We start from the raw sequence: 10,551 nt of genomic DNA, 5'->3' as shown, positions 1-10,551 counted from the left end.
TAAAGAAATACATGCTTACCTTCTGGATAGCATAACCACTTGAATCAACATTTGAGAATCCCAAGGTGATTAAATAAATAAATAAATAAATAAATAAATAAATAAATAAATAAATAAATGGAATTGGGTGGTGCCATTGGGGTGTGGCCATATGAAAGAGAGAATATGGCTCAAAATGAAAAGAGAACAGGATGAAAACCTTCAATAGGGAAAAACCCTTCAATGCAACGGTCAAGGAGAAAAGCAGTTTTGCTGTCCATTATTAGGCATTAGCAAACCCTGAAAAAAAATTGTGGTTAAGCACAGTCAAGCCTTAAAATCCGCAGGGTGACTTCCCCTGACCCTCATTCCGAGCAACATCTGCTCCTTGATCTAGGCTTCCTTTAAAATTCAACGTTTTGATCAGTACCAGGTAGCTGCCATTTTAATTTCCCAGCATACTCTTCTGACACCACCTTTTTGAATGGTATTAGAAGAAATTAAAAGGATCTACATTCCAGAACGATATTGTGAGAATTAAAATGACGGTCATTGGGTGATGTTTGCTGCCATTTGTCACAAAGTTGGCTCAAGAGCACTTTAAAAAGATATGGCAGCTTTCTGTATTGATTTTTCTCTTTGAAGTAATCTGCCAGTTACATGAGCTTGGGGATTAATGATCCCAAAGTGGTACTCTTGACTTTTTAGTTGAGCTCTTAAACCAGTATAACAAAATACTTTGGGAAAGGTGGTCAGAAACTGGTGTGGAAGCATTCCTGTTTGATAACTGAGAAAAGTAATGTAAGTGGAATAATTCTTCCTCAACTAGAAAGTGTATGCATTAATTTTGCAAGTTCAGTAAACAGTGGCTTTGCTTTCACTACTGAGTTAAATGGCATTTCAGGATTAAATCCCGCTGACAACGCTGCAGATTCTTAGAAACAGAGGAGGAAGATGTAGCAACCAAGTAGTAACTAATGATGCCCTTTGATAATAGGATGATTAACATTATTGTAGTGGGTCTCTAAATTCCCATTCAGGTGTGAAGTTTATCTGTCTATATCAAAGGTGACTAATCTTGTATTTCCCTTTATCTCTAAACAGCTTCTGCCAGGCAATCCTGGAGATTTCCATGTAAATAATATTCCCCAACATAGTTCTCTAGCAAAGCTGATTATATTGTAGTACTCTTAACATAGATAGCAGTATTGTAATGTCTTATTGGTAATCTATGCATGCGATCTTACACTATCATTTTCTTACAGTCATGCCCTGTTATTAAGGAGATAGCTACAATTCTGTACTTATAAAAGAATTCAGAATGCTTATTTTTTTTCCTCCAAGAAATGCCAGATCCCAGTTCAGCATGTTTTTTTCCCTTACGGATGTCAAATTGTAATTTCTTCTCTCACACACGTGTGTCTATGTAGGTGTGTCTATGTGCAGGATGTATATATTCTCCTAGTGTAGGGGTCTGCAAACTTGGCTCTTTTAAGACTTGTGGACTTCAACTCCCAAAGCTGGCTGAGGAACTCTGGGAGCTGAAGTCCACAAGTCTTAAAAGAGCAAAGTTTGCAGACCCCTATCCTAGTCCATAAAAGTGTCTTACATTTTCCATATATCTTTTTTCTTTATTGCTTTTGTGCTTTCGATTACCCACATCATCAGATCTGCATAGATTATTCATCTAAGGATTCTTTGACTAGGACCAAGTATTGAAGCTGTTCCCTATCTTGTGTGCACACATCAAGCCATGTTATTCTTGACAGGGTAAATGTAGAAGGCAGGCAGGCCGGCCATAGACATGAAAGTGAAAATATTGCCAAAATGTTACAGGTAGCCCTCAACTTATTACCATTCATTTAATGATCGTTTGAAGTTATAATGGCACTGAAAAAAGTGACTCATGACCATTTTTCACTTTTATGACTGTTACAGCATCACTATAGTCACGTGATCAGAATTTGGATGCTTGGCAACTGGTTCATATTCCTGCGGTCATGTAATCACCTTTTTGTGACCTTCTGACAAGCAAAGCCAATAGGGGAAGCCAGATTCACTTAACAACTGTGTAACTAACTTAACAACTGCAGTGATTCACTTAACAACTGCGGCAGGAGAGGTTGTAAAGTGGGACAAAATTCACTTAATAACTCACTTAGCAACAGAAATTTGGAGCTCACTTGTGGTTCTAAGTCAAGGACTACCTGTTTTTTAAATCCAACAATGGTCTACAGGACCAGAGTTCCCCTTCTTTCCATATATCATAATATATACCTTTTTCCACTGATGGTATTAAAAGAATAAAAAAATAATAATAAAGCAAAATAATCACTTATTAACAGGGATGTGTTCTACAGCAGCAGAGCAGGGGTGAAATGCTACTGGTTTGCTCCGGTTCAGGCAAACCGGTAATTAAAAAAAGCTACCGGTTCATCCGAACCAGTATTTCCAACGATCAGCTGTGCGGCGGGGTTTAGCTTTGCTAGAAAGCAGGAAATCCTAAAAGCTAAACCCAGCCGCACAGCTGTGCAGGCTGTTCTACTTACCTTCCCAAGCCTCCTTTGGTGTGCACTGCACATGCGCATGCAATGTGTGTTTGGCGCGCAGCGCGCATGCGTGGCCAATGAATCGGTAGCAAACCGGTTCGGATTTCACCACTGCAGCAGAGTATATCATGCAATATCTTTCTGGAGTCTGAATCAGTTTGGTTTATACCTAATTACAAGAGGAGAAGTTGCATTATTATTGTAGTGGTGAGAAATCTCACTTTATTCTAAACGAAAGCTTTCACCAAGGAAGTTTTCACCAGGCATTCTTTTCGTAAACATTTAGCTTAACTCTTTGCTCAAAACAAACTCAGAAACACTGGATTTTATATATGTGTTACTGTTCTAAAATAAATTAAAAACAACAACATTATATGTGTTCCTCTCCCTTCCCTTTCTCTACATAATCATTCAGAGCAGGGGTCTCCAACCTTGGTCACTTTAAGACTTGTGGACTTCAACTCCCAGAGGAATTCTGGGAGTTGAAGTCCACAAGTCTTAAAGTGACCAAGGTTGGAGAGCCCTGATTCAGAGAACAGGTGTTATTAAAAATTTGGAAGGACTACCTTGCAAGAAAAAATACTGTTGATACCAGTCATAATGTACCCAAGAGGGAAACCTCTTCAAGAAGAAAAGGAACCTGAATCACAATGAAACCCTCTGCAAAGAATGAAAGTAGCATTTGTATTATACGAATTGATCTTTTCTCACTGGAGTCCAGGTTTTTTTGCCCCTCCCGTATGTCTTTGGGGTATCTAGAAGAACAAAAATATGAGAACTGAATGAGGAGTAGTTTTCTGAGCTTCTCTGTTTTATCATCACCACTGTTTTGTGTGAAAATTAAGATGGGATTTCTAAAGGCCAGTGAGCTTCGTGGCTAGGCAGTTTTCAGTGAAGGGCCTTTGGCTCTCCCAGACATAAATGATACTCTCAGAGAAGATTTATCCTTTCCTACAACAAAAGACTCTTTTTTTGGCCATCGTTTTCTTTCTCTATAATTCTTATTTTCTTTTCTTTATTTCTATTATATAACTAGTCTTACCCTTTGCCCTAAACTCTAATCATTAATCAGTTTCTTTTTTCCTTTTTTCCCTTCTCCCATTACTTCCTCCAAATTAAAACCTTTAGTTTCAAATCAATTATTGATGGCAAAAAGTGAAACCTATAAAGTGTGTTGGAAGAAAACTAAAAGCTGTATAAATTTGGAACCTGGCCAATACTCCGTTCAGAAAAAATGCATTATATATTTGTTTGTGTCTGTTTGTTAAAAAATTTTAAATTTTTTTTAAAAACAACAACACAAAAGACTTTGTGGGTTCTGCCACTTCTTTGTTTATTCAAGTAAGAAAAATGATGGAACAAGCAGAGAGAAACATAGATCTGTTAGAGTTATTCTCTAAAGCGTTAGAAGTGTTATTCTCCAAAGCACTTCAAGGCACATCAAGAAGCAATGGATGGAAACTAACCAAGGACAGAAACCACCTAGAACTTGGGACAAATTTCCTGACAGTTAGACAGTTAGAAACAGCTTGCCTCCAGAAGCTGTTGATACTCCAACACTGGAGGTTTTTAAGAAGAGATTGGACAACCATTTGTCTGAAATGGTATAGAGTTTCCTGCTTGAGCAGGGGGTTGGACTAGAACAGCGGTCACCAACTGGTGGTCCATGAGAAAATTTTGGTAGTCTGCATTTTTTATATTGCACTAAATCAAGGGTCCTCAATCTACGGCCCCTGGGCCGGATACGTGCAATGAATGTTTGTGTTGCTACAGAGAGTCTCCCCTTTCAGGGTGTTTTTGTGCAGATTGGAGGGAGGGCAGAAATTCTGACTTGGGGTCTGCTTCGGCCTCCTCGTGCAGGGCTTTGGGCGAAGGCTTGAGGGAAGTGCTGCTGGTGGCGAAGAGCTAGAGGGCCTTGTTCCAGTGGGACTGTATCATGGCCTGGAACTGGCTGACCATCTCAGCCCGCTGAGCCTCCAGGTGCCAGTACCTGGCCTTGTACTCCCGCAAGTCTTCCTCTACTTGGAAAGCCTATGCTCGTAATCCTCAGTGAGGTGCTTCTGCTGACCCTCCTTCTCAGTCAGAACCAATTTGAACTGAGCTGTTTTGCCAACTCTTTCTCATGGTGACTGCTTAGCTCCAACAACTGCTTCCTGTTGGGGCCCTAAGGAGCCCAGGCGGTCAGGCAAAGAGTGGCAAGTAGAGGCTTGCAAGGCACCACTCGTCATGAGTGGCATTGAATTGGCCACTCCCACCCAGTCATATAACCACCTTGCCATACCTACCCAGCCGGTCATTAGGCAGATCATATTAGTGGTCCGTGGGATTTAAAATAATGAATTTAGTGGTCCCTGAGGTCTGAAAGGTTGGGGACCCCTGGACTAGAAGACCTCCAAGGTCTCTCCCAACTGTTTATTCTGTTATTCTGTAGAAGGAGGATATTAGGAAGTCATCCATAAGGTTCCATTAATGATGTCGACTGGTTGCTTTGAGTCCAATGAGTGTGATTAATGTAGACAATTTTTAGAATGATGGCCATCTTAAAGAAAATGCATGAAAAGCAAAAGCAGTTTGCAGTAAGTTCAGGCATAGCATAATGCAGGATGAATTGGCCATATCAGGCAACAGATGGCCACATAGAAGACCCAAACTGTGAAGAGTCTGGACTGCTTCCTACCCTTAGCTTTGGTAGAGAACCATTCTCTGGAGAGATATTATCAAGTATTCATGAGGAGACTTACACAAATAATTCTCTACGTGGAATGGCATTCAACCATCTCATCTCTTATCTAAGATAGCTAAATATCTTAAATTGGCCCTGCTCTATTTCTTTCAGGTTCTGAATCTACAGCCTTTCACGACCGTTCAAGTTATTTTAAAAGTAAAAGAAGAGGCTCTGACGGTTCAGCTATGGTCATCAGAGCCTTTTTTTACCTTTTAAAAGCATTTTTTACAACCTATTCCTACGATGCGAGCAGGAAAAGTGAGCGAGCCAGAAAGAAGCGGCAAGTGGGCAAGCAGGCAATTGGCTGGGCATTATTATTATTTATTATTATTATTTATTTGATTTCTATACCGCCCTTCTCCCGAAGGACTCAGGGCGGTGTACAGGCAAGAATAAAACAAACGGTACAATATACAAATTTAAAATGCAGTTAAAAAACTTATTTTAAAAATTGGCCTGAGAAGTAAAATATATAATAAGCTAAAAAACCCCATTTAAAATTAATTACTAAGAATTTAAAAATTTGTTAAAATCAATTTAAGCCAGCCCCGCGCGAATAAAAAGATGTGTCTTCAGTTCGTGACGGAATGTCCGGAGGTCAGGTATTTGGCGTAAACCCGGGGGAAGTTCGTTCCAGAGTGTGGGAGCCCCCACAGAGAAGGACCTTCCCCTGGGGGCCGCCAGCCGACATTGCTTGGCGGACGGCACCCTGAGAAGTCCCTCTCTGTGGGAGCATACGGGTCGGTGGGAGGCATGTGGTAACAGCAGGCGGTCCCGTAAGTACCCAGGCCCTAAGCCATGGAGCGCTTTAAAGGTAGTAACCAACACCTTAAAGTGCACTCGAAAGGCCACAGGTAGCCAGTGCAGTCTGCGCAGGAGCGGTGTTATATGGGAGCTACGCGGAGCTCCTTCTATCACCCGCGCAGCTGCATTCTGGACTAACTGAAGCCTCCGAGTGCACTTCAAGGGGAGCCCCATGTAGAGAGCATTACAATAATTGCTACCAGTTCTCCAAACCATCCGCTGCCATTGCTACCGGATCAGCCGATCCGGTCAGACCTGGGAGCATTTCACCCCTGGTATGCATCTTTCTATATACACATTCAATTTATTAGTAAATAGAAGAAAATTTTGCACAGATTGCACAATCTACCAGCATGGAAAGTTGCTTTGTCATACAGTTCCCTCTAGTGGCATATTTCTGAAAGAATGGAAAGCAGCCCAAATAAAAACTGAGAGCTATCTTTAAATTGATCTTCAGAACATGAGAGATGCAGAAATTCTGCTAATCCATATTTAACCAGAAATACATTACAGTAATGGGAATAAGAGGGAGGAAATATCTTTAGCCAATATTCACAGGCAAAATTCGCAGTCTCTCTCAGTAAACAATTGATTTGGGACTCAAGAGGACCAAAATTTAATCTTTATCAGAATAGAGCTGGAAGGGACCTTGGAGGTCTTCTAAACCAACCCCCTCCTCAAGGAGAAGACCCTATACCATTTCAGACAATTGGCTATCCAATCTCTTCTTAAAAACTTCCAGTGATGAAGCACCCATAACTTCTGAAGGGAAGCTGTTCCACTGGTTAATTGTTCTCATTGCTAGGTTAATAGGTTCTCATTGCTTTTCCTTAATTCCAGGTTGCTTCTCTCCTTGATTAGTTTCCATCCATTGTTTCTTGTCTTTCTGGTGCTTTGGAAAATAAGTTGACCCCCTCTTCTTTCTGGCAGCCACTCAAATACTGGAATACTGCTATTATGTCATCCAGTGGTGAAATCCAAATATTTTTACTACCGGTTCTGTGGACGTGGCATGGTGGGCGTGGTGTGTCTTGGTGGGCATGGTGGGCAAGGGTTGGTGGATATGGCAGGGGAAGGATACTGTAAAATCTCCATTCCCACCCCACTCTGGGGCCAGCCAGAGGTGGTATTTGCTGGTTCTCTGAACTGCTCAAAATTTCCACTACCGGTTCTCCAGAACATGTCAGAACCTGCTGGATTTCACCTGATGTCAACTCAGCCCTTCTTTTCTCTAGACTGGCCATACCCAAATCCTTCAACTGTTTGTAGGAATTTAGCACCCACCCCCCTCCTAGAAGAATGAAATATTTTAGAAAATATTTAAAAGGCAGAATATATTTCCCTGGATGAGAAATGGAGAAACATGTTTTAAAGACAAAGCAGCTTCCTGACTCCCCCCCCCCACCTTTGTCAATGGGCCATTAAAGCCTCAGCTAAGCTCACTCATTTCCCCCCATCTTTGTCAACCATCATCTGCATCATAATAGAACCCATCTAGCAACTGAAACTCACCACATGGCACCTGGGAAGATTACATCAGCCAGCAAGGCTAGCTAAGACCCCCACCCTCTGGGAGTCTGATAGCCAATCAGGGTACTCTTCCTGTGCCCCAGAAAGTTCAAAGCTCAGAAAAAGCATAAAACCAGGGAGCACACAGGATCTCAGCCCCTTTTCTGTTCAGGATCTCAAGGCATGTGATCCTGGCCACCATTAAACCATTTTTCCAAGCAGCCTCCATGTTTCCAGTGTCTTTGTCCCCACTTGGAACTGAACCCAGATGGATATTTCTTCCAACATGTTGTTCATATATTTTAGTCCCCAGGACTTTAATCATCTTAGTTGTTCTTCTCTGAACTTTTTCCAAAATCTTAACATATTTTTTGTAATGTGGCAATCAAAACTGGATGCAGTATTCCAGGTGTGGTCTTACTAAGAATGTATAAAATGGTACTAGTTTTCCACCTAGCCACTTAACTTTTTTTACATCACCCTAATGGACACTGGTCAGCATCAGCACAACCTTATTTAGCGCAAGCAGCTGATTGACAGTTGGATTGGCCTCCTAGAATACCGCCGATCAGCTGTTCCAGGCTGCAGGGATTGCTACAGCCCATCGCCACTATCGCCACCCACCACTGCCATCGCCTCCCATCGCTGCCACCACGTTTTCAGCCTCTGAACATCCCATTTTTGGCTCATTCCAAGCAGTGGAGATCGCTGGTGGCAAGTGACGGCAGCAATCCCCGCCGCCTGGAATGGGCTGAAAACTGAACACGCAGAGGCCAAGAATGGAGTGCATGGAAGTAGAAAATGGGGCACCCAGAGACGGCAATAGGCGGTGGTGGTGATGGGCGGTAGCAATCCCCGCAGCCTGGAACAGCTGATCAGCAGTATTCTGGGAGGCCGATCCAATCACCAATCAACTGCTCATGCTAAACCACACTGTTGGTTGTTTGCTGCAAGGAGGCAAATTGCTGGGAGGCAGAGGTCAAAGGGTGGGGGATGGTGGGTGGGTGGGGCTTCGGCAACATTCGCTTTATAAGACACACAGACATATCCACCTACTTTTTTGGGGGAGGAGGAAAATGCATCTTATGGACTGAAAAATACAGTAATTCCTGATTTTTAATTTTTTTTTTCAGATTCTAAATGAATCCTAAATGTCTTACAGGTTAAAAAAAGCAAAATATAGATTGAAATAATAGAGAATAAGATGAATTGATTAAAATCTCAGACATCTTCTATTAGTATTTTTCCAGCATTTACTTACCGTATATACTCGAGTATAAGCCGAGTTTTTCAGCACGTTTTTTGTGCTGAAAAACGTCCCCTCGGCTTATACTCGGGTCTATACGGCTTATACTCGAGTTTTGCTTTTTTTAAGCCTCGGCTTATACTCGAGTATATACGGCTTATACTCGAGTTTTTTTTCTTTTTCACATTTTACGGACGGCTGGAAGCCCTGCCGGTGCAGTGAGAGGCGGGCGGGGAGCCGCCAGCCTTCTCAGCTGAGGAGGAGGTTTCCCCAACCGGTAGGTGCCTCATTTCCCACCCTCGGCTTATACTCGAGTCCCCAGTTTACCCCAGTTTTTGGGGTAAAATTGGGGACCTCGGCTTATACTCGGATCGGCTTATATTCGAGTATATACGGTACTTCTTCACTCAGACCTCAACATCTAAGATGAAGATTTCTTTTAATTGGATAGTGGCACAGAAAGGAAGTTATAAGATTTTATTGGCCCAGAAGTCCATGGTAGGGGGATAAGGAGGCCACATGACAAAACATGCATCACAATTTCATTACTGATACAAGACAAAACAGCAGACAACAGCAGACAAATATCTTGTGATTCAGACAATCACAAGATATTTTTAATTAGTGTATACGATTGTCCAACTTGCAATTCATCAGTCTAGAAATGCAGATAATCACATTATAGCATATCCAACTACAATCATATTCCAAACCATTAGAAAATGGGCCTCTCTAATATCCTTGACCAATATATGGGAGAAGAGTCTTCAAAGCTTCAAAAATTTGGTGGGAGCTATCCAAATCTTGGTGGAGGGATGTCACTCCATAAAGTAGATGCTTTGTTTCATGCTGTTTCATCAAGGGGGACCTGAAGCACTCTCACTAAATCAGATCTTGTGTAATAAGCGTGGGGGGGGGATTATAATTGGTTTCCACCACAAGGAATGGGATCAGGTGCTGTGAAGGGCTTTTTGGGTGCTAATCGGTATCTTGAACTGCACCTGGAAACCTAATGGCAGCTGCTGCAATTCACAAAGGGGAGAAATTTCACAGATATACCATGGTGCATTCATAACTACCAGCAGCACTGTGTTCTGGACCAGGGGTCTCCAACGTTGGTCCCTTTAAGACTTGTGGACTTCAACTCCCAGAATACTCTGGGAGTTGAAGTCCACAAGTCTTAAAGGGACCAACGTTGGAGACCCCTGTTATGGATCATTGGAGTTCTGAATGGTTTCCAAAGGCACTCCTATGTATGGACTGGAATTATGAAAATACTTTCCTAACCATATACTCCAGTTCTCTTTCAACCACATATTCAAGAGTACCCCTTTCCCATTGCACACCCATTCTTTCTGGGAACTGAGTACTGCCATAGAAGGTCCCCAGATGTGGGGAGCCCTAAAATCCATAGTCACTCAGTCTTGCTAGAGCAGAGGTCTCCAACCTTGGTCCCTTTAAGACTTGTGGACTTCAACTCCCAGAGTCCCTCAGCCAGCAAAGCTGACTGAGGAACTCTGGGAGTTGAAGTCCACAAGTCTTAAAGGGACCAAGGTTGGAGACCCCTGTGCTAGAGTTAATCCAAAGTCTTTTCAGATCTCCATAACCTCCAGATACTGGGGAAGAAACTTGCTGGCAAAGTTCCCCAGTAAATTTCCATGGTTGGACGTGGACTTGGACAAAGATTCTCCCAGTGCTAGTCCAACACTTTAACCAAACAGATACTCCTTGATTTATGA

Source organism: Ahaetulla prasina, chromosome 3 (genome assembly GCF_028640845.1).
Source record: "Ahaetulla prasina isolate Xishuangbanna chromosome 3, ASM2864084v1, whole genome shotgun sequence".
In the NCBI taxonomy this organism is placed as follows: domain Eukaryota; kingdom Metazoa; phylum Chordata; class Lepidosauria; order Squamata; family Colubridae; genus Ahaetulla; species Ahaetulla prasina.
The sequence above is the reverse complement of the archived record's forward strand: the minus strand, read 5'-3'. Positions refer to the sequence as shown.